Here is a 20,118-nt window from a genome sequence, read left to right on the forward strand (position 1 = left end):
CGTTCTGCCCCCAGTCTGTCCAGCGTTCTGCCCCCAGTCTGTCCAGCGTTCTGCCCCAGTGTGTGTCTCCAGCATTCTGCCCCAGTGTGTGTCTCCAGCATTCTGCCCCAGTGTGTGTCTCCAGCATTCTGCCCCAGTGTGTGTCTCCAGCATTCTGCCCCAGTGTGTGTCTCCAGCATTCTGCCCCAGTGTGTGTCTCCAGCATTCTGCCCCAGTGTGTGTCTCCAGCATTCTGCCCCCCCCAGTGTCCCCCACTGCTCCAGGGGCACCCGCCGCTCCGGGGGCCCCCCGGCCGCCACCCTCCTTGAAGACGATACTCACCCTGCTGCCTGCTCCAGCGATGGTCTCGGCATCTGCTCTGCACTGCATCTTCTTCCTGCTTGTGCTGGTGCGGTCATGTGATACTGATTAAAGTCATGAATATGCGCATATTCATGGCCTTAATGAAGCGGTACCACGTGACCGCACAAGCAGGAAGAAGATGCAGTGCAGAGCAGACGCCGAGACCATCGCTGGAGCAGGCAGCAGGGTGAGTATCGTCTTCAAGGAGGGTGGGTGGGGGGCGGCCAGGGGGGCCCCCGGAGCAGTGGGGGCCCTCCCCGGTGGGCCAGTCCGAGCCTGCCGGGGCCCCTGACCTGCGGGGCCCGGTCGCAATGGCGACCGCTGCGACCGCGGTAGTTACGCCCCTGGGTAGGGTTAGGTTTAGGGGTAGGGTTAGGGGTAGGGTTAGGATACCTAGGGTTAGGGGTAGGGGTAAGGTTAGGGGTAGGGTTAAGGTTAGGGGTAGGGTTAGGATACCTAGGGTTAGGGGTAGGGTTAGGGTAAGTGTTTGGATCCCTTTATCACCTTGATGGTGGGGGGTGGCTTATAAGTGTGTATTCTTGTTTTTTTCTATAAAAACGCATGCATTTTTAACGCAAACAAACGCATGTGCTTAAAAACGCATGTGTTAAGGCTACGTTCACATTTGCGTTGTGCGCCGCAGCGTCGGCGCCGCAGCGCACAACGCAAACAAAACCGCGGCAAAACGCACGCTAAAACGCTGCGTTTTGCGCCGCATGCGTCGTTTTTGGACGCAAGTTGGACGCAAAAAAAATGCAACTTGATGCGTTTCTTGCGTCCAACGCTTGCGTCCATGCGGCGCTAAACGCAGCACAACGCATGTCCATGCGCCCCCATGTTAAATATAGGGCATGACGCATGCGGCGCCGCTGCGGCGCCCGACGCTGCGGCGCTGACCGCAAATGTGAACGTAGCCTTACATAGACAGCAATACGTTTTTTTGCAAAAAAACGCCGCTAAAGATTACTACAGGTTGCATTTCTGCAACAAAACGCAAGCATAAAAAAACGCATGCGTTGTCAAAACGCATGCAAAAAAAACGCATGCGTTTTTAATGTTAAGTATAGAAAAAAAACGCATGCGTTTTTTAGCGCTAAAACGCAGCGGCAAAAAACGCAAGTGTGAAACCAGCCTTAGCAAGCAATTTTTTTTTTTGCATGGGTAACAGGAGAAATTGGACCTCAATAATTGTTGCCCAGTTTGTCCTGAGTATGCTGGTACCCCATATGTGGGGGTAAACCACTGTTTGGGCGCACGTCAGGGCTCGGAAGGGAGAGAGCACCATTTGAATTTTTGAACGCAAGATTGGCTGGAATCATTGGTGGCGCCATGTTGCGTTTGGAGACCCCTGATGTGCCTAAACAGTGGAAAGCCCTCAATTCTAACTCCAACACTAACCCCAACACACCCCTAATCCTAATCCCAACTCTAGCCATAACCCTAATCACAACCCTAACCCCAACACACCCCTAACCACAACCCTAACCCCGACACACCCCTAACCCTAATCCCAACCCTAACCCTAATCCTAACCCTAATCCCAACCCTAACCACAACCCTAACCCCAACACACCCCTAACCCTAACCACAAGCCTAATCTTAACCCTATTTCCAACCCTAGCCCTAATTCCAACCCTAACTCTAATTCCAACCCTAACCCTAAGGCTATGTGCCCACGTTGCAGATTCGTGTGAAATTTTTCCGCACCATTTTAGAAAAATCCGCAGGTAAAATGCACTGCGTTTTACCTGCGGATTTACTGCGGATTTCCAGTGTTTTTTGTGCGGATTTCACCTGTGGATTCCTATTGAGGAACAGGTGTAAAACTCTGCAGAATCCGCACAAAGAATTGACATGCTGCGGAAAATACAATGCAGCGTTTCCGCACTGTATTTTCCGCACCATGGGCACAGCGGATTTGGTTTTCCATAGGTTTACATGGTACTGTAAACCTGATGGAAAACTGCTACGAATCCGCAGCGGCCAATCCGCCGCAGATCCGCAGCCAAATCCGCACCGTGTGCACATAGCCTAATTCTAACCCTAACCCTAGACCTAACCCTAACCCTAGCCCTAACCCTAACCCTAGTTCTAACCCTAACCCTAGTTCTAACCCAAACCCTAGTGGAAAAATAAAAGTAAATATATTTTCTTTATTTTATTATTGTCCCTACCTATGAGGGTGATAAAGGGGGGGTTCATTTACTATTTTTTTTATTTTGATCACTGTGATAGGTTTTATCGCAGTGATCAAAATGTACCTGGAACGAATCTGCCAGCCGGCAGATACGGCAGGTGCACTGCGCATGCACCTGCCATTTTGGAAGATGGCGGCTCCCATGGAGCAGACGGACAGACACCGGGAGGCTCGGTAAGTATGAGGGGGGGATTGGAGCATGCAGGGGGGATCAGAGCATGGGGGTGGGATCGGAGCCCTGGGGAGTCGACAGGAGGACGGGGATGCGGACAGAGGGGAGCGGAGCACAGGACGGAGGACTGGGGAGGAGATTGGTGGCAGGGGGCAGATCAGGGTTTCCAGCCATGGCCGAAGATATTGCAGCATCGGCCATGGCTGGATTGTAATATTTCACCAGTTTCCATAGGTGAAATATTACAAATCGCTCTGATTGGCTGTTTCACTTTCAACAGCCAATCAGAGCTATTGTAGCCACGGGGGGGGGTGAAGCCACCCCCCCTGGGCTGAAGTACCACTCCCCTTGTCCCTACAGATCGGGTGAAATTGGAGTTAACCCTTTCACCCGATCTGCAGGGACGCGATCCCTCCATTATGCATACACTGCATCACAGGTAGGATTGGCAACGACTTTCATGATGCTGCGCATGCATCATAGGTTGGGAAGGGGTTAAGTAGGAGGAGCTAACGGCCACTAATGTGGGAAACATCTAGAATTTGACTCAGTTGGGTGGGAGAGCCCTGACAGGGCAGTTAGCTCAGTAATGTTTTAAGGCCGGAGCCCAGCCATCCATCGCCACAGGTCAGGACAGCAACAGGCCAGGAAAACAGCAAGATAGAGCTACAGTGGGATACAGCAGTCTGGTGCAGAATATGAAGGAAAGGCCAGGAGAGTACAGGGATGCAGGAGACTCAGAGAGGATTAAAGGCGGTTGGCCCCTGTAATGTACTGGAGGCCATAAGAAGTACCACAGGAGAAGCTATGGCAGAACAGAAGGGCAGGTCACTCGCCATGTGGCAACTTACTTCAGGTAAAGATGATCTGACGTCTGGAGCGAAACAGACAGAGGAGTGTCTAACCATAGAGACAAACAGGGAGGATGCTGAGAGACCGTCTGGGACAGTCCGACCCAGGTACGTGCTGTGCAGGCATGAGAGAAGCGCAGGGAAAGATAAAGATAAGTGTATTGTGCAACCTTGTAATAATTATAGGGGATAACTCAGGAGACTCTTTGCGTGGAACAAGACAACTACAGGACACAGTTTTATAAGTGGTAAAGTCTATATTATCACACAGTGATTCAAACAGGTGCAGAGAGAAACTCAAGTCCACAACACTTGGTGCAAATAATAAACGCAGCTTAGCAGTCTATAGGAAACTTCAGAGGGAAATGGAATCAAGCAGAAAGTCTATGAAGCACAATATTCTTGAGGAAACTTGACACGAATAAATCCTTGTCTTAGTCCAAACACAGATAGATATGCTTATAAGGCAGTTCAAATCATATCTTAGCTCAACCAGGGAGGCCCGGTTAATAATCTCAAGTTATTGCAGAGCAGAAGCAGCTTACATGTCCAGCAAATGCAGATGAAGTAAACACGAGCAGCAGATGAAGGAGGATTACTGGAAACTTGTGTATGCAGCAGGAACTCAGAGCAGAGTAGCAGGATCACCACACAGGTTCACAGGAGCAGGTGTATAGCCAGGGAGTAATCAGAGGTCAGGAGCTGGATGCAAGGCAGAATACTCTAGCACAGACTGAAGGCCGGGGTGGAGTTTTATAGCAGGAAGACACAGTGCACATAAGACCAAAGACGCCATCCTGGAAAAGGGCAGTAATGCACAAAAGGTAAAAAATTTTCAGAGTCCTGACAAACCTGTGATAAGAGCTGTGGAGTACAAGGATGTGCTGTGTAAAGCAACTAGTAAAGTCATTCATTTAAAAGTTGCAATGGACTGTGCTTCAGTTTGAGTGAAATCATCAGGAGAGAGTCCCCTGCAGAAGAGAGGAGACTCTGAAGGAGTTGGACCTGGAGACACAGGTACACTTACTAATGGACACTATATTTATGTGAGGGTAGGCAAGGGTGTGAACGAGCAGAAGTCCTCAGCCACAACTACCGCCCTGGCACACCCTTACATATGTAAACTCTGCACCCATGTCTGTAATAGTACCGTGTGCACCAAAAAGTTTTAATAATTCAACTGTGTTGGCGGGAGTGATGTGGGTCTAAAAATATTTTTCTTATTTAACCATGTCTGTGATAGTACTGTGCCAAAACCAGCTGGGTGTATTCTTTAACATATATCTGTAGGCTTAATGTGCCAAAAGCCGCTGTATGTAATCTTTAACCCATATCTGTGGGCGCACTGTGCCTTTAAGCTGCTGCGTGCTTTCTGCAACCCTGCTTCTGGGGATACTGTGCCCCATTGTCTGGGTGTGAAATTTGTAATCAGCTTCTGTGGGGGTACTGTGCCTCATTTTCTGTGGGTGAAATTTGTTATCAGCTTCTGTGGAACACAGCGCCAAAAGCAGCGGTGTGTAATCTTTAACCCATATCTGTGGGAGTACTTCGCTTTCAAGAACTGTGCGCATTTATTTTAATAACTAGATGGTGGCCCAATTCTAATGCATCGGGTATTCTAGAATATGTATGTAGTTTATTTATGAAGTTTTCAGAATAATGCAATGAATACACAGGTTTCGGGCGGCCGGCCGCGACCAATTAGTGAAGCGTGGTTCAAATTTTGTGCCAATTTGCGGGCGGATTGCAACTGTCGCTGATTGTTCGCAGCAGGGCATGACCAATCAGTGAAGCCAGGGCCAGCTCCAGGTTTTTGAGGGCCCCGTGCGAAAGAGTCTCAGTGGGCCCCCCTCTTTAACAAATACCACGATTCATGATGCACAGATACAGCAGAGAACTATAGCACAGCCAAGTAGCATATAACACAGACCATGTAGCATATAACACAGCCACGTAGTATATAGCACAGCCACGTAGTATATTGCCCAGCCACGTAGTATATAGCACAGCCCACGTAGTATATTGCCCAGCCATATAGTATATAGCACAGCCACGTAATATATAGCACAGTCACATAGTATACAGCACAGGCCACGTAGTATATAGCACAGGCCATGTAGTATATAGCACAGCCACGTAGTATATAACACAGCCCACATAGTATATAGCACAGGCCACGTAGTAAATAGCACAGCCCACATAGTATATTGCCCAGCCACATAGTATATAGCACAGCCATGTAGTATATAGCACAGCCACATAGTATATAGCACAGACATGTAGTATATAGCACGGGCTACGTAGTATATAGCATGGGCCACGTAGTAGATAGCACAGGCCACGTAGTATATAGCACAGGCCACGTAGTAGTAGCACAGCCATGTAGTATATAACACAGCCCATGTAGTATATAGCACAGCCATGTATTATATAGCACAGCCACGTAGTATATAGCACAGCCCATGTAGTATATAGCACAGCCATGTATTATATAGAACAGCTACATAATATATAGCACAGCCCACGTTGTATATAGTACAAGCCATGTAGTAAAAAGCACAGACACGTAGTATATTGCCCAGCCACATAGCATGTTGCCCAGCCACATAGTATATTGCCCAGCGACGTAGTATATCGCCCAGCCACATAGTATATTGCTCAGCCATGTAGTATATTGCCCAGCCACGTAGTATATAGCACATAGATGTAGTATATAACACAGCCCATGCAGTATCTAACACAGCCCACATAGTATATAGCAATGTGAGCACCATATCTCTATTAAAAAAAGAATTTAAATAAAAAATTGTTATATACTCACCTTCCATCGGCCCCCGGATCAAGCCGAGGCGTACTGATGCACCTTGCGACGCTCCGTTCCCAAGAGTGCATTGCAGTCTTGCGAGATGATGATGTAGCGGTCTCGCAAGACCGCTTCGTCATCATCTCGCGAGACTGCAATGCATGGACTGGTCACCGGAGCATCGCAAGGAGCGGGAAAGGCCTGGGCTGGATCCAGAAGGTGAGTATATAATGATTTTATATATTTTTTTATTATTTTTAACATTAGATCCCATGCCAATGTCGCTGATTAGTCGTGCCGGCTGGGCACGACAAATCAGCGAAGCCAGATTTAAATCCCGCGCCAATGTCGCTGATTGGACATGCCGGTTGGGCGTGAGCAATCAGCTAAGCGTGATTTAAATCCTGCGCCAATGTCGCTGATTGGACGTGCCGGTTGGGTGTGAGCAATCAGCGAAGCGTGATTTAAATCCCGTGCCAATGTCACTGGTTGGTCGCGCCGGCTGGGCGTGAGCAATCAGCAAAGCGGGATTTAAATCCCGCAGCAATGTCACTAATTGGTCATGCTGGCTGGGCGCGAGTAATAAGCAAAGCGGGATTTAAATCCCGCGGCAATGTCGCTGATTGGTCGCGACCAATCAGCGAAGCGGTGGGACCGGAACATCACGAGCTGCAGGAAAAGCTGCTGCGGAGGCGACAGAAGGTCAGAATGTCAAAATTTTTTATTTTTTAAATTATTTTTAACATTATATCTTTTTACTATTGATGCTGCATAGGCAGCATCAATAGTGAAAAGTTTGTCACATAGGGTTAATAGCAGCGTTAACAGACTGCGTTACACCGCATTATGCTGCGGTGTAACGCAGTCGGTTTAACGGACTGCTACAACGCTATGTGGGCGGTGGGCGCTGGCTGGGGGGGTAGTATAGAGGGGGCACTGACTGTAGGGGAGTAGGGAGCGGCCGGACTGTGCCCGTCGCTCCCAAGAGTGCATTGCGGTCTCATGGGATGCTGACGTACGGTCTCGTGAGACCGCTACGTCATCATCTCGCGAGACCGCAGTGCATGGACAGGTCACCGGAGCGTCGTGAGAAGCAAGAAAGGCCTGGGCTGGATCCGGAAGGTGAGTATATAATATTTTTTTATTTTTTAAATTATTTTTAACATTAGATCTTTTTACTATTGATGCTGCATAGGCAGCATCAATAGTAAAAAGTTGGTCACACAGGGTTAATAGCAGCGTTAATGGAGTGCGTTACACCGCAGCATAATGCGGTCCATTAATGCTGCCATTAACCCTGTGTGAGCTCTGACTGGAGGGGAGTATGGAGCGGGCACTGACTGCGGGGAGTAAGGAGCGGCCATTTTGCTGCCAAACTGTGCCCGTTGCTGATTGGTCGTGGATGTTTTGCCACGACCAATCAGCGACTTGGGATTTCCGTTACAGACAGACAGAAAGACAGACAGACAGAAAGCCGGAAGTGACCCTTAGACAACTATATAGTAGACTAGATTGTGGCCCGATTGTAACGCATCGGGTATTCTAGAATATGCATGTCCCCGTAGTATATGGACAATGATGATTCCAGAATTCACGGCAGACTGTGCCCGTCGCTGATTGGTCGAGGCAACCTTTATGACATCATCATTGCCATGGCAACCATTATGACATCTACGTCGATACTGTGCCTGGCGGCCTCGACCAATCAGAGACGCGGGATTTCCAGGACAGACAGACAGACAGACAGACAGAAAAACCCTTAGACAATTATATATATATAGATTATTATTATTAGTAGTAGTAGTATTACTGTTATTTAAAACATGTGTAAATTAAAAGAAAAAGCATTGTGTATATACTGTACTTTATTCCTATAAAAAATCATTAAAAAATGGCCCACTTCCACTTGAAAAGCAGGTGGAATTTTGCATACCTTGTTGACACTATATTTAAAAAAAGCATAGAAGCCACACCACCGTGACAAGTTGTACCCAAACAGGCTGATCCCTATCTCTAGCATTTCATCTTGATCTGTGCCAACAGGCCTCAAAATAGATGAGTTGAGAGCAGGACCAAAACCTGACTGTTTCAAAAGGTGGGGCATGCTCTGTACAAAGTACAAATAAAGCAATAACTAGGCAGACATATTAATTGCTATAAGTGAAATGTGTAGATATACATAAACACTGTGGCCAATAACACATAAAACCTAAGATAAAAACAATGAGCAAATATCCTGCAGTAAATATATAACTGAATAGTAATAGTACATGCAAGTATTATAGGGCAATTAGTTGACAATAGTGTTAGGAATCAAACTGATTGGGTATACTTTGTCGCAGTGGTATGGATTTTATACTTTTTTGATCAGAGTAGTGTCAATATGTACCCTATGCTATTTACAAATATTACTATTATTTACTTACTTACTCCAGAATATGTATTATTTTTTGTTTTTAAAGTTTTGTGTGTTAACAATGTGAATGTGCACCTACACATTGCACTTATTCCAACAGGTGTGCCAGTCTGAAAATTACAAGACTTCAGGATTATTTTAATTCTAATGATGTAGAAAATTAACAAAGATGTATGAAAAATATTTTCAAAACAATTTAACATTAAAACATTTTATAAACTCCAGGTAATCTTCAGACGACTTTTAACAGTTCAACATACAGTACAAAATATTAATATAGGCTATAAAAGATAAAACAATGGCACAGTAACACAAAACTCTGAGAAATACTCTATAAGCCCATAGTTTGAGAAATTGCCCTCACTGTATGATTACAACTTCCAACATGCCCCTATCACCACAATATAAAGCCCATTTATTAAAATACTCGATGACCAGGAACTAGGGTGATAAAGAATTAATACAAGGTAAGACATAAAATGTCACAATGCAGGAAACAATAATATCAAATGAAAAAAAAAAACAAATACAAAAATAATATAATAATTAAACCATCATGGTTTAAGCAACAGCTACACCCACCACACCCCAGTACAATATATACTAATTGTCCTGTGCGGTCACATTCTATTGGTTTCCATCAAGCATATCTCTCCTGTATTCAACAGGCCAGTGGACAGTGACATAGACTCCGGTCTCTTAGTATTTATTTTATCTCAACTAAGATGTACTAAGATACCTCTTCTTATTGAAAATGACAACACTGAAGTTTTCCCAAAACCAGTGATAAATGATATTTAAAATCTGAACAGTCAACTTAATGATTTCCACCACACCTCTGACTACATAAGAAAGGAGCTATTGGTATTTTAAAGCTTTTGAAATAATTGAAGACAGTTTGTATCTTTTTGACCTAAATATAACTAAAAATAAAGGGCCATCGAGAAACAAATGTCTACACAAAATCTTAGATGCCGTTAGGTTAAAAAAATTAAGATTACATGAATAAGATCAGCATGGAAGCATGGAGTTTCAGAGAACTGGGCGATTGACCAGGTAGTGTATCACTAAAAATGAGGTTGGAATCATCGGAACCTCTGATCTAGTAGGATATGGCTTGCGGATTATTTTAAAATGGCTGTCTAGTATTAGACAAACAGGGCTGTCATTCTTCCAAAAACAGTGACTTGGGGGTGTGTGGCTATGTAGTGAAGGAGAGAGGACACATCTTGAGAGAGCTCCCGGGATCCTGCACTCCAGACCCCCTTTCAGGATGCTGGACTTACTGACGCTGGGATCCCTGGGAATCGGGAGGCAGTCGGCTCCTGTGGGAGGACGCTGCGGAGATCTGGAGGTACCGGGGGCAGAGGAGGCCTGAACGAGTGGTGAGCTCCACGTGTGGAGGTGGCCATCTTCCAGGGGAATGCTTTACCTGGAGGTAGTGTGGCGCCAGCTCCTGCTGTGGCTGGGGCCCCCCCTTGGACTCCAGAGGACACTCGGCACCTTGTGGGTGAAAGCTGCGGGATTCTGACACGCCGGGAGCAAAGGGAGCTCGTACCAACGGCGGCGCCTGTCTGAGATGGCGGCCATTTCTAGAGCACACGCTCTGACAGTAGGAGACGCGACACTGCCCATTACTACTGCAGTGCGGTTCGGGGGTGAGCACGCATCCTGAACATATTGAGGGGATGTGCGGTGTGTGCTCTGAAAAATTTAGACCTGCGCCCCCCTATTAATCAGACACTTGACCCGGCTGCACCATTACTTTGGAGGGTTCTTGGAACCCCTCCCTGCTGCCACCACTGCGGACGCCACAAGTTCTTCCCGGTGCATGAAACTCTGGTGAGATCCCAGGGTTGTCGCATTTACATCTCCTTGTAACAGAACTGCCTTTTCATGATATAAACACTCTATAATAGACCTGCTGTGATTGTGTGGAACTCTTACAAATATAACTCTGGTTGTCTTGCTGTACCACATAGCTGCTAGCCATGCATCGCTCCAGGGGATCAAACTAAAAGAATGTGCCAGAGTTGACCCCTCTGATGGTGCTTGGTCCCTCAAACAATCCTCACAAGTTCAACGTTAAAGACCGCCTTTCTGATAGTAATGAGGAGAGTGAGCAGAAAGATCTGACTCTTAAACAGGCATCTGAACAATTAATGCAAGCCATATCCTTAACTAGAACATCCCTTTCTGAAAAAATAGAGAATGTACATACTGAGGTGGGATGTCTTCGGCAAGATATGCAGGCCATGAAGGGGTGCATCACAGAGGTGGAAACAAGAGTGTCCCAAATAGAAGATACCATTAAGCCCTTGGAGGAAAAATTGGCAAAAGTCGCTGGCTCTATAAATGCTTGGAAACAAAAAGCAGACGACTTAGAGAATAGACTACGTTGGAATAATATTCAGCTCATTGGTCTGCCGGTATGTTCAGAAGGTCAGCAACCTGAGAAATTCTAGAAGGCTGGCTTAGGCCTTCTCTAGGAGATGAATTTTCCCCAACGTTCTCTGTGGAAAGAGCTCATAGAGTTCTTACAAAACCTCTCCCTCCTGGAGCCCCACCTAGACCTTTCCTGGCACGTATCCTTAATTGCAAAGAAAGAGATGTTATTCTACGACAGGCATGGCAAAAGAGCCCCATCAAGTTCAACAATGCTACAATTTTGATTTTTCCAGACTTAGCTATGGAACTTCAGAAACAGCGGGCAAGGTTCATGGAGATTAAGAAGCAACTCAGAGACAAGAATGTTATATATTCAATTACACAGGTCAACAAAAAAAAATTTTTTTTCTGGTGTCCAAAATATTTTAATGAATTTGGGGTATTTTTGGGGTGCTGATTCTGAATATGCTATCAGTTTTGCCAGATTGGCTCAAGTTTTTGAGATTTTTGGTATCTTATTTATAGCACTTGTTGGTAAATGCGACGCATCATCTCATTAATTTCTTTGGATTAGTACTTGAACTGAGCAGTTCTCAATATAGTTTTGTGTTAATTAGTGTTCTAAAAGTTTGTTCATAGCTTGATTTTTGCACTAACTTTATGTTGTTGTCTGTTTTCCAGTGAAAAGCATGAACTCATCAAGAAGAAGTTGTCTTAACGATCCAGACTCATTCTGTTACATTTGTGGTGAATACACACTGCCAAAACATAGAAGAAACATAACAGACTTCGTTAAAAAAGTGTATTTTGCCTATTTTGGGGTTATGCTTGGGGACCAAGACAAGTTTTGGGCACCACACATAGTGTGCAAAGCATGTATCGAATTATTACGAAAATGGAGCAAAGGACAAAGAAAAAGCTTCAAATTTGGTGTTCCAATGGTGTGGAGAGAGCCAAAAAATCATCATGATGACTGTTATTTCTGTGCAGTGCAAGTGCAAGGATTCAATAAGCATAAGAAACGAAAATGGGAGTAACATGGAATCTGCAAGAAGGCCTGTCCCTCATTGTGAAGATGTGCCTGTACCTGTGTTTACCATAAATAACAGTCATCATGATGATTTTTTTGGCTCTCTCCACACCATTGGAACACCAAATTTGAAGCTTTTTCTTTGTCCTTTGCTCCATTTTCGTAATAATTCGATACATGCTTTGCACACTATGTGTGGTGCCCAAAACTTGTCTTGGTCCCCAAGCATAACCCCAAAATAGGCAAAATACACTTTTTTTACGAAGTCTGTTATGTTTCTTCTATGTTTTGGCAGTGTGTATTCACCACAAATGTAACAGAATGAGTCTGGATCGTTAAGACAACTTCTTCTTGATGAGTTCATGCTTTTCACTGGAAAACAGACAACAACATAAAGTTAGTGCAAAAATCAAGCTATGAACAAACTTTTAGAACACTAATTAACACAAAACTATATTGAGAACTGCTCAGTTCAAGTACTAATCCAAAGAAATTAATGAGATGATGCGTCGCATTTACCAACAAGTGCTATAAATAAGATACCAAAAATCTCAAAAACTTAAGCCAATCTGGCAAAACTGATGACATATTCAGAATCAGCACCCCAAAAATACCCTAAATTCGATGAAATATCTTTGGCACCAAAAATGCTGTTGACCAGTGTTATTTATCCAGCTCGTCTCCGAGTCGTCCACGATGGTTATTCTTTATTCTTCACAGATCCAGCGGAAGCGGCTGAGTGGCTACGGTCCCATGGAATGTCCAATGCAAAGGAATCCTGAAATGTTCCTGATTAAGCAATATTCTTCTAATGATTTTGTGTAGAGCTCTCTCTGTGGGCGTTCAGTTTGCCAACAATACCGGACGCTGAATCCAGCGGGGATATCCCCATACCTATTTGATAATAGGAGCGCAGGACTCTGCTCCTATACTGTTTGGTTCCTGTTCCATTTTTTCTCTTATATTGGTTTTATTTGGTATTTAGGTAGAAACAGCCGCCAACGATATTTTTGTTCTTTGTGTGCTGTCTCTGAACTTTATTTGAGTAACAATGTATACCATACTTTAAAGAGTAAGCATGGGATCTGAAAGAATATGTATGACCTGGAATGTACGAGGTATTAAATCCCCCGGAAGAAAATGAAGGTATTCTCACAGATTAGACGTCATTAGGCGTCATCATCCCCACATTGTGGTAGAGACACATCTGACCAGAGATACGGTCCGATGTGTACAGAAACCATGGGTACAATGGTATATCCACGTGTTCCACACTAGCTACTCGAGAGGGGTTTTGTTATTGATACACAGAGATGTTAGATGGGAGGCCCGGGAGGCTCGACGGGACTCAGAGGGTCGTTTTGTTTTTGTATACGCACTAATTAACTCTTGTGAATATGTCATATGGTGTGTTTATAACCCCCCTCCAGCTAATACATCAGTCCTTCGGATGGCAATGAGTTTTGCCTTAAATTATCCGGATGCACATGTCATCTGTATGGGAGATTTCAATTTCATCATGGATAATTGTCTTGATAGACTGAGACTGGGTGATGAGATATCTGGGGAGCCCCCCTCTCCGTCTCTGACTTCGTCTCAAATAGCATTATTTATGGAGAGTAGCGGATGGTTAGATCTGTGGAGGATGCGTCACCCTGGGATAAAAGGATATACCTGCCACTCGTCCCCTAGCCGCTCTCTGTCCCGCATAGATCATATATTTGCATCCGGCGGATTGGCAATGTGGGTAGATAGCATAGAACATGGCAATAGGGGAATTTCAGATCATAGCCCGATCATACTTAAAATTAAATATGGGCAACCAAATAACAGTATTATCTGGAAGTTGAACCCCTTTTGGCTAAAATTAATAGACTCTAATGACAAAACGGTAGACCAATTCAATTGCTTCATTTTGTCCCACCCAGAACCTCAGAACATTAATTTATTTTGGGATGCCCTTAAAGCATATTTAAGGGGATGTTTGTCTTCTATAATTTCTTATGTAAAAAAGGTAACTTCAAAGGAGTATGACGAGATGGAGCAGCGATTGAAAGACACTGAAACCACATATATCTAACCAAATCAATGGTAATAGAATTGAGTGGCTAACTTTGCAAAGATTATATATCCAGCATATAGACACTAAGTCTAAATGTAAATTGTTCTTCACACGTCAATCATATTTTGAATTGGGAAACCAAGCAAGTAAATTTTTAGCTTTTCTAGTACGTCAACATAACACATCTAACACGATATTACATACACCTGATGGCTCATTGGTATCCACGACTGAAGAAGTACTTAATTGTTTTTACGATTATTATAAATTGATAAATGAGTCTAAGAGCGGCCTTGATATTTTAGAATGTCTAGACTATCTATCAGATATAACATTCCCTACATTGAGTCCCACCCAGCGGGCCTTTATGGATGCTGAATTTACTTTGGAAGAGAGAGAATATGCTATAGCGGACATGGCCTCTGGGAAGGCTTCTGGGCCGGATGGGTTTCCCATTGAATTATATAAGAAATATCGGGAAATATTAGTACCACTTTTATTGAAGGTATTTCAGGGTGTATGGGGGGTGGATCTATGCCCGACACCTTTTATGGGGCAAACATTATCGTACTCAGAAAGGAGAAGAAAGACCCTCTGGAATGCGGATCCTATTGCCCCATATCGTTAGTAAACGTAGACTACAAAATCTTTACTAAAGTCTTGGCCATCAGACTGAATTCACTTATATTAGATCTTATACATCCAGATCAAGCTGGCGTTATGCCCGTTAAGAGCTCTTCTATTACCATTGGGCGAGTCCAGTCGATAATCCAATACAGTTCTTTAATATCAGACAATAACTGGGCATTAGTATCGCTGGATGCGGCCAAAGCTTTTGATTCTCTTGAGTGGCCCTTTCTGTCTGCATGCTTGCAAAGATATGGTTTTGGGGATACATTCTTAAAATGGGTTAGTGTGCTATACATGAAACCTAAAGCCCAAATAATTGTAAATGGTTTCATTTCTGAGCCCTTCTCATTATATAGAGGGACCCGTCAGGGATGCCCCCTCTCCCCAGCTCTATTTGCCCTTGCAATAGAGGCATTGGCAATACGCATAAGATCTTCCCCATAAGATCACAGTATAGACATAGCGGGTCGTGTGGACACCATTGGTCTATATGCTAACGACATGGTAATATTCATGGATAAGGCAGAGGAAAAACTGCCACAGGTGATTGCCACTATAGATAAATTTAGTAAATTCTCGGGCCTATATATAAATTGGGACAAGTCTACTTTATTGTCTCTTTCTCATGCCCCAATGTCTAATCTTGATACCCTTTCCTCGTTACCTATTGTATCTAACTTCAAGTATTTAGGTATCTACATGTCACAGTACAGTGAATCGGGCTTACAACTTAATGTTTATCCATTACTAGAACTAGTCAAATCCAAATTTACATCTTAGAGCAAACTCCCACTATCCGTAACAGGCCGCATCAACCTAGTTAAAATGATACTGCTCCCTAAGCTCAGCTATTGTCTTCGACATAGTGCAGTAATAATACCTAAATCTCTTTTCACAAATTTAAACTCTCAAATTACCTCGTTTATATGGGGGAAAGCTAGGCCTAAGCTTAAGCTGGCTGCTCTGCAGAGACCAAAACAGGGGGGTGGAGTGGCACTACCGGATTTTTTTCTGTATTATCTGGCCGAAGAGGCTAAAACAATAAGTAAATGGATGCCTAATAATTATCTCTCTAATTCTGAAAATCATCTACTTCACTCTGCCCGTGCCGACAGTCCGTTGGGTCTTCTGGAATCAGAAAAAAAATAATGTCCCCGTTTGCTACCTTTGCTTCGACTAGCACCTGGAGACAAATTTAAAAAGTTGTTGGATTTAAAGATATTATAGATGAAATGCCTTTATGGAAAAATAATTATTTTGCTGTGCTATTAAACCACCAGTCTACTGATTTTTGGATTTTCTATGGTGTCTCCTCGGTGGGTGATCTGTATGACCGGGGGACCTTTAAGTCATTTGAACAACTGCAAGCTAAATATAACATCCCATGGTCTCCATTTTTTCATATTTACAACTGAGATCGGCCTTTCAGTCGTATATGAGAAGTATGGGAGCAGGCCACGCCATCTCGTCTCTACCCCTGATAGGTATTCTTAACTCGCAAGGTCCTCAGGGCCTTATCTCCTCTTTTGTATACTTATCAGCTATCAGTGGGAACTGGGTCTGCTATAAGATCTGTTTGGGGAAAATGGGAGGGACGTATCCCTGATGTGCAAGAAGAGGAATGGGAGGAAATTCTAGAATCCCCACTCAAAGTGTCCCCATCGATTAATAACAGGATGACCCAGTTATATATAATCTATCAATCATATTTGACTCTGACACAACTTTTTAAGATGGGCCGATTTCAATCATCAGAATGTTTACGATGTCACTTACCAGATGCAGATTTTACTCATATGATATGGAAGTGTCCCATCATTCTTCAATATTAGAAAGAGGTGATGTCATTATTAACATCCCTATTGTTAACTCCTGTTCCTCTTGAGCCTCTAGTTTGTTTGTGTGCGGTGTGGGATGAGGAGGCTTGGGATCATTATGTCGGAATTTTTCTGCGGGAGACACTCTTTATGGCACGGAAGGTATTGGCATTACGGTGGATGGGAGGTTCATCCCCTTCCCTGAGAACCTTGACTTGATTGAATTAGTAAACTCAGTTATCCCATATGAACGTACATTATATCAAAATAGAGGTTGTCCGAGTAAATTTGATAAAATCTGGGATAGGTGGAATTCTTCTCACCTTAAGCTATAAATTTATGACGATCTGGTATTGGCATACGGAGTTTGGCTTCCTGTTCTGAAGACATCGCACAGAGGAAAACATAATTTATAGTGTTAAGTGACGGAATAGTAGTAGTTACTATAGATATAGTTCTAGTTGTAGTTTAGGAACTTTGTATATTCACAGTTCCATGTTTACACTTATATGGTTTATATGATGTCAATTATTTGATATACACAATCTGCTATCCTTTTTTTGGAAATCCTATAGATTATAAATGACATTCTGGATATAATTAAGGGTAAGCACCCTACCTTATAATTAACAATGCATGCTTTATATTATGTGTAATAACAGCAAAGACAAATGTGTATATCCGTGGATCTGAAGACTTGTGTGTTGGGAGGTCCTGGGAGTAGGATCAGATCCCTGAATAGGGCACTGAGAGACTTGTGTGTTGGACAGTCCCAGGTGGGGATGGATGTCCTGAACAGCACACGCAGTGGCCTGTGTGCTTTAATGTCCCAGGTGGGGACATACGTCCTGACTCCTGAAGAGTGCACGGAAAAGCCAAATGTATGCAGAGTCTGCACTGCATTGCGGAAGCTACAGGCCGTCTGAGGATCTAGACGGTCAAGTGGCCTGGTAAGCAAGGCATTGTCCAGGATGGTGATCCCAGTTCGGCAGCTTCCCAGGAGAAAGGACTGACAGGAGGTCAGTGTGTGGAGCAGGAGCTCCAGAAAGGTAACACCCAGGCAGGGGGCTATCATAACGGCAGAGAAGTATCTGCCAGTGGAACAGACTGTGGGTGCTTGTTGTGTTCCATGAACATTGATGAACTGTTCAGGGTACGGTCACCCATGGTAACTGGACGAGGTGAGAAATACGGCAGGTTTAGTGACTGTGAGTTGAAGCTGTATAAAATGTATATAATGAACTGTGCATGACTCGGTTTATGCTGCGTAAAATAAACTGAATAGACTGTTTAAGTGGAAACTCATGCCTGTGTGACTGAATCCTGTGCTAAGCGAGTGTCCCCCAATACATTCAATATGCGCTATCTCACACAAACAATCTGTAGACAGGCTGGCCAGGGTATGGAGGAAGGCAGTCATGTGTTGGTAATTCTAGACAATCCATTTAATTTGGACTTTTGAAATTCATAACCATTTCCCTGAGCATAGCCTATAAAGGGGTTGAAATCATTTGGCTAAGCTAATATGGAGCAACAACACTCCTTCACTGAAATAGGAAGTTGAATGTGACAAATGCAACTAAATATAAGTATAGGTAACATGTTAATTGTAGGATGAAGGCAGGACTGCATCTACCATGAGATGAGTTAAGCACTTCACATTATGGGCAACCTGCAGCTTGGGGGGGCATCACTATGAGTCTGTATCACCTGACTGCATGAAGTGAATACCCCAGACATCCAAACAACCAAACCCTGTTACCTGAGAGGCACACGCAGCATACAAGAGGCAAAACAGCAACACAACAATGGATGAAATTCTGACACTCAAAAAAGGATATTGCAACTGTTTTTTCCTTTTTATTTCTTAAATTAATGGTACACATAAAAATAAGAAACTTTATAATGTTTCTTATCAGATAAATCTATCTATCTATCTATCTATCTATCTATCTATCTATCTATCTATCTATCTATCTATCTATCTATCTATCTATCTGTCTATCTATCTATCCTATATCTATCTATCCATCCATCTATCTAAATCCAAAAAATAGAGGCAGTAGATAGAAATTCATGTGCAGTTTAATTGCCCATGTGCAACATTTCGGTCCAAGGTGTGGACCTTTTTCAAGATTGAAAAAGGTCCACACCTTGGACCGAAATGTCGCACATGGACAAATAAACTGCACTTGAATTTCTATCTATTGGTGTGCTGCCTCCATTTTTTGGATTTATTGACAAGGTTTGGTACATGCCTGGGAGGCTCTTGCACCCAACTATCTGTCTGTCTGTCTATTTATGTATCTAGCTAACTATTTGTCTTTCTATCTATGTATCTATCCATTTATCTATCTATCTATCTATCTATCTATCTATCTATCTATCTATCTATCTATCTATCTATCTATCGATCGATCTACCTATCCCATATACAGTATCTATATATCTGTCTGTCAGTCTATCTGTCCATCTACCTATTTATCCATCTATCCACTGCTGGAAGCTCCCTTTGTAATTACCGAACAAGAACATCTTAAATGTGCTTGGTAGAAGATAAGTCCGGAGGTGCCGCTGGCCGATGCAGCACAGTTAGGCCACACAGGCTGGTTTTGTTGCATTGCATTGCTGAGTAAAAAGGTAGTGCACCAATCACACATCTGAAAAAGAGAATTTGAGATTTTGAGAACATTTTAGGATGTTACACCCCTGACAATATGAAAATGCGATTTTTCTTGCATCTGCACCATCATAATTCCTATTCCAATATAATAATATTTATGTGGATCATTTTACTGTCTGTAATTAATCTTTATTTAACTCTATCGTTTCTTTCAGCTAATGTTATTCATCATTAATGAAATTCCTCTTTTCCAGTCTATAATTATTATAAATTTCCCTTACGATAAGCTTATTAACTAGACAACCATTTCTAATCACCTTTGTGCCTGTAATGAAGTGGCAGATACTTGTAAGCTCTGTGGCTTATATCAGACAGTGCTTTTTCCCCCATTTGGCCTCCCACTCTACAGTTCAGTACTTTTTCTTGCTTCTACCATCCCTTAGAGAGAATCTCAGTATCCTCGACTGACATGGAAGAAGAACCCATGTGCTTACTGCATTGTCAGTGCAAAGGTTTTAACCAAGCCTTCTTCTGTCAAGAGGTGAGATGAGCATCTCACCTCATTCCATGACCTGAGGTGTCTCTTAGGGGACAAGAATTTGCACTCCCCCGCGTTGGCTGCTTCTCTAGACCAGCTGTTAGTTTAAGTATGAGGCCAGTTCCCTTAATTTCGTATACCATTATTTTCAAACGTGAATACATTTGAAGATATGACTGCCTGGACAAGGGCAGAGGAGGACTAAATGGCTTACTGTCCTGATGTGCAGTGGCGTGATGTGTTCACCTC

Source organism: Ranitomeya variabilis, chromosome 5 (assembly GCF_051348905.1).
Source record: "Ranitomeya variabilis isolate aRanVar5 chromosome 5, aRanVar5.hap1, whole genome shotgun sequence".
Taxonomy (NCBI): domain Eukaryota; kingdom Metazoa; phylum Chordata; class Amphibia; order Anura; family Dendrobatidae; genus Ranitomeya; species Ranitomeya variabilis.